Consider the following 6,000-nt stretch of genomic DNA (forward strand, 5'->3'; position numbering starts at 1 on the left):
GACGGAGAAAACAAGGAAGGAGTTCGACTGCAGGTCTGCACGGACGTGCCAGATTTGGCACGGACGTGCAAGGCTAAGCACGGCCGTGCCAAGTTTGGCACGGACGTGCAGGAGGGCCAAAATGGAGGCAGAAGCTTCTGCCAAGGTCTGCACGGATGTGCAGCTTTTGGCACGGACGTGCAGACTTGCACAGTCGTGCTATCATCTTGCACGCCCGTGCAAGATGCCCTGCCTAGACTGCTTAACTTTGGGAAGCTGTAACTTCTACGTTTCTTATCGGAAATGGACTTGTGACCAGTCGTTGGAAAGCTCTTGAGACGAACTTTAATCTCCAATTTGAATCGCTTCAAAAGGTTGATAAGATCAAAAGTTATGGTTGGTTGAAGTTGAAGCTTACGCAAACGACCTTTCAAGGTTCTCCAAAAGCTTTTCATTTCCCTTTAAGGCATTCCTCCTTCTTTCTCCATGGATCTATCAACCAAGCTTGCCCTTATCCTTGCTCACTCATGCTTAATCATGTCCATAGTGCTAAAAATAGGTACATTACATCAAAAACACAAACAACCGGTGAAGCATGGATGGTACAAAATTTGCATAAAAATAGGATAAAAAATGAACTTTGATGTCGATTAATAACGAAAACAAGGTTCAAAAGTACCCTAAAATCATGCCAAATAACAAGTTATCATCAGACGGCAGCTGCCGAAGTAAAAAAGCTGTTAGATGCCCAAGTTCATTCGACCGTGCAACTTCCCTGAGTGGGTAGCCAACGTTGTGTTAGTAAAAAAGCCGAATGGAACTTGGCGGATGTGTGTTGATTACACAGACCTCAACAAGGCATGCCCAAAGGATAGCTATCCACTGCCTAAGATCGACAGTCTGGTCGACTCAACAGCCGGACATGCCCAGATGAGTTTCATGGACGCCTATTCAGGTTTCCATCAGATCCCCCTGTGGAAAAAAGATCAAGAAAAGCCGGCATTCATCACTGATTAGGGGTTGTTCTGTTATACGGTGATGCCGTTTGGTTTGAAGAATGCGCCTGCTACCTTTCATAGGGGTTTCCATCAGAATGCGCCAGCTGTTAGATGCCAAGTGTGTCTTTGGTGTTGAGTCTGGGAAGTTTCTCGGATTTTTTATTGACCAAAGGGGAATAGAGGCCAACCCTGAGAAAATACAGGCGGTGATCGACATGCAGTCGCCCCGTACTGTGAAGGAAGTGAAAAAAACTAACAGGTTGTCTGGCGGCCCTGGGAGATTCCTCAGCCGGTCAGGCGACAAGTGTCTCTACTTTTTCCAGGCAATCAAAAAGAAGACAAACTTTGAATGGGGGGATGATGCATAGGCGACCTTTCAAAGGCTAAAAACTCATCTGCACTCTTTGCCGAGGCTTGTCAGCCCTTTGCCTAAAGAGAAGCTCTTCATGTACTTAGCCGTCTCTGATCATGCCCTCAGTGCCGTTCTCTTAGCTGAAAGAGATGGCATCCAGCTCCCGGTGTATTTCATAAGCCATGTTCTGAGAAACGCGGAGCTTCGGTACCCCATGGTTGAGAAATTTGGCCTTGCCCTTTACATGGCCATCAAGAAGCTTAAACCTTACTTCTTGGCGCATGCGGTAGAGGTCTATACTGACCAACCGATCAAACGGCCACTCACAACCTTGGAGTCTTCTGGACGAATGCTCAAATGGGCGATTGAACTGCAAGGATTAGAAATCACTTATGAACCAAGGAAGGCAATAAAGAGACAAGCATTCGCTGACTTTATTGTCAAAATGATAAGGCCGGTTGTTTCGGACAATACAGATCAGGTTTGGAAAGTGTATGTGGATGGGAGCTCCACTGTGAACGGCTGTGGTGCGGGGATTATCTGTCAATCCCCTGAAGGAGATAAGTACGAATACGCACTACGGTTCAAGTTTCAGGTCTCTTATAATGAGGCCGAGTATGAGGCCCTGCTGGCCAGCATCCGGTATTGCAAGGCGGAAGGGGCGAAGAAGATATCCGCCTGCTCTGATTCTCAACTGGTCGTACTCCAGGTTAATGGAACGTACGAGGCCACTCATCCGGCCATGATAAAATATTTGCAGGCGGTCAAGAGTGAAGTTGGGTCACTTGAAGAATTTCATCTAACTCAGGTGCCCAGGTCTTCAAACAATCAGGCGGATGCTCTGTCCAAGTTGGCATAATCCGCCTCCTGTGAAACGCCTCGGTCAGTTTTCTGGGAGGTCATGGAAAAAATAAGTATATCTGAGGAAGACCCCATTGGAATTCTTGACCGAAGCTCAACCTGGATGGACAGCATCCAGGCCTATCTTGCAGACGGCACGCTCCCTGACTCACCACGGGAGGCGGCTGTTCTAAAAAACGAGCAGCTAACTTCGAGTTGCGACAAGGAGAGCTCTTCAGGGCTGGCTTTTTGAAACCCCTGTCGAAGTGTGTTACCCCTGAAAAGGGGAAGGAAGTCCTCGAAGAGTTGCATTCGGGATTCTGCGCCTCCCATATAGGCGGCAGATCCCTTGCGACCAAGGCCAGGCGGCTTTACTTTTGGCCAACTCTAGAGTCGGATGCCATGGAAATGGTGAAAAAAATGTGACAAGTGCCAAAAGTTTGGCAAGCTCATCCACCGTCCGGCTACAGACCTGACGGCCATCCACAGCCCAATACCCTTTGCCAAATGGGGCATGGACATTCTGGGGCCATATACAACTGCACCAGGCGGCAAGCGCTATATATTGGTGGCTGTGGATTACTTTACCAAGTGGGTAGAGGCTGAGGCAGTCAAAAACATCAAGACTAAAGACGTCATTTCCTTTATCTGGAGGAACATAATCACTCGTTTCGGGGTGCCCATGTCTATGGTTTTTGACAATGGTCCTCAATTTGAGACGCCTCAACTCAAGACTTGGCTGGGAGACCAGGGGGTCTCAAGCTTCTTCGCATCATTCGGTCGGCCGCAAGCAAACGGCTAGGTCGAAGCCTTCAACAAGTTAATCTCAGACGGGATTAAAAAGAAAATTGATCGGGCTGGTGACCTTTGGGCGGATGAATTACCACACGTCCTTTGGTCCATCAAAACGACTGCTAAAGGGGCAACGGGAGAAACCCTATTCCTAATGGTGTATGGTGCAGAAGCTGTTCTGCCCATTGAGCACTATGAGCCGACCCTTCGAATCATGTTGTATGATGAAGAGGCGAATTGGGAGGCCATGCGCCTAACATTGGACTCACTTCCCGAGCGCAGGGGTAATGCTGCCTTGCGTCATGAGATATACCGTCTGAGAATGACTCGGGCATACAACAAAAGAGTACACAAGCGTCCTCTCAAAGTGGGGGACTTTGTGCTATGGAAAATGGAGGCAGTCGGTAGGGCGAACGAACAGGGAAAGCTAACCCCAAATTGGGAAGACCCCTACCGAATCTATGAGGAAGTAAGAGACGACACCTACCGCCTGGAAGACCTCGACGGCAGGCAGCTGCCCAGAACTTGGAATGTAGACAACTTGAAAAAGTAATACTTCTAAGTACGAATGTAAAAACCTCAATTTTGTAAATCTCACGAATTGTTAATGAGAATATGCCTTCATTTCCCAACTTGTCTTTTTATTTAAGCTCTTAGTGTCACCTGTATACAATACAAACGACCAATACGTTTGTAGAGCGTTTGTCTCAACAGCAGACGCTCCAATCCTTCTGAAGGAACCAATTGTTTTAGAACAATCGTTCCTACGAAATTCATCAAGTTTACACCAACACTTGGCGAATATTTACGTAACCATTTAAGAAGCCTAAGGCCAGATAAAATCATGATGAAGCCCATGGCCGGATGTTAATAAACAAAAAGAGACCGAATGGTCACATTCTGCTCCAATATGAGTATGACCGTCTGCTCCAACATGAGTCAGATAACCGGCAACGTCCATTCGGGCGAATTCGTCGAGGAGAAGCATCTCCAATTTGAGTGGCACATTGATCTACGAATATACCAAGCGGCCCTACCAGATGCTAAGGCAGCATTCGCAGTCGTTTGTTTTAATCGAAAGTGAGATCTAAAGAGACTCGAATTTTCTAACTGCTCTAGTACAATTCAGAAATGGTCACTGTTCTCATAAGTAGAAGCTAAACGAGGCATAAAGCCGGATGTGTCTGTTATTGCTCGGGGGAAAAACAGGCAGAAAATTTGATTAATAAAAGAGTTAAGTCAACTACTTAGCGCTTATTGAGGCCATTGGCCGGATGACGCCTGAACCTTGCCTATGGGGCAAGACAGGCGGGCAATCATTTTTAAAGAAAATTGGCTAAGTTACAAACTTGGCCAATTTATCTCGAAGAGGCCTATGGCCAGAGACGCCTGTTTTTGCTTATGGGGCAAAACAAACGGAGGTTCTCTCTTAGCAAATTTGTTAAGTTGGAAATTTGAGTTTTGTTCGAGCCAATGGCCGAATGAAGGCTTTAAGCTGCCTGTTTTAGATGGACGACTGCCGAGTGGTTTGGGGCAATCACCATAGTGATTGATTGACTTAAAAACCATGCATACCCTTCTAAGTATCAATGATTTCTAAGTCAATCAATCCAATAAATCGAAACCACTCGACATCCGTCCAGGGGCAAGAACATTCGCATGGTATACAGGTTATAATACTTAGCCAAAAACATGCAATGAAAAATAAAGGACAAAATATGGATAACTTCAGCCAAATGGCCGAATGATTCAAATTAAAAAAGACCAATCGTCACCAGACAATTGGTTAAGATTGTCATATGGCAAAGTCAGAAAGATTGTCAAATTACCCGACCCCTCGGTCGGTAAAGATACAAATACTCGGCACGCAGGCCGGAAAAGAAAAGTACATGGCCATTCGGCCGCAGAAAAGCATAAAAGCTTAAGTGATCAGGGGAGAGCCTCTTTAGTGGCAGCCGGCCTGTCGTCCTTCGGCTGCTCTTCATCCTTTTTCTCTTGCTCCTCCACCTAATCCTCCTCCTCGCCACCAGAGGACGAATCCCCAGAAGAGTCGGACCCAGAACTTTCCTCGGCCTCAGCATTCTCAGCCTCTTCAATAAGGCGAGCGTCGAATGCTTTGCTGGCTTCGTCAAATTTGGATTTCCAAATTTGATAGTCCGAGTCCGGCTGTACAGCCGCCCAAGTGTCCCGCATGATGGCTTTGATGAGTGACATTTATGTCACTCTTAGGGGTAGTATTTAGGTCTTTTTCCTCTTATTTTTCTTAGGTTTTTCCACCTCATTTATCCTCTTATGGCTTATTTATGTGTTGATGAAAAGTAATGCTTATTTGCGCTTATTTTGATAATCTTTATGCATTATTTTATCATCCCCATGCTCTCGTGAACTTTGGTATCTTCTGCAGGTTCCATGACGGTCCCATGCACGGTGGGAGGCCCCTTGGCCAAGTATGGAAGCCATGGACAAAGGCAAGAGGAGCAAAAGGGAAGGAGAGGAAGCAAGAAAAGGAAGTGCAAGAGGAGGTGTGGCCGAACCTCTGAAAGGTCCGGTCGAACCTAGGTGTGGTCAAACTTTTGAAAAGTTTGACCGAACCTCCAGGGTGCAGTGAAGGCAGTGTCAAACCAGTTTTCAGCAATTTTGCAGGAGAGGTCGAACCTCAAAAGTTCGACCAAACAAGGATCAGGGAGGTTCGACCGAACCTACACAGGGTTCGACCGAACCTACCCTGAGTCCGACCGAACCTACCCAGAGTTCGGTCGGACCTTTTCCCGATCTCAGCCAATTTTGTACGGACTATTTAAGGTCCTTTTGAGATCGTTTTTGAAAAAAGAAAAAAAGACAGTAGCCTAGTTTTCAGAAACCTCTCTTAGTTTGAAACATTCCTTAGGATTAATTTAGCTTAGTTTTCATCAAATCAAATCATTGTATTAGTGAAATTCAAGAATTATTCTCAAAGTTTGGCAATTTGTATTCAACATTTGAAGCTTCAATTAGTAATTTCTCCAACCTTCTTCCTTTTAATTTCAGATTTTATTTGGC

The sequence above is a fragment of the Chenopodium quinoa genome, unplaced genomic scaffold (assembly GCF_001683475.1).
Source record: "Chenopodium quinoa cultivar QQ74 unplaced genomic scaffold, ASM168347v1, whole genome shotgun sequence".
NCBI classification, from domain to species: domain Eukaryota; kingdom Viridiplantae; phylum Streptophyta; class Magnoliopsida; order Caryophyllales; family Amaranthaceae; genus Chenopodium; species Chenopodium quinoa.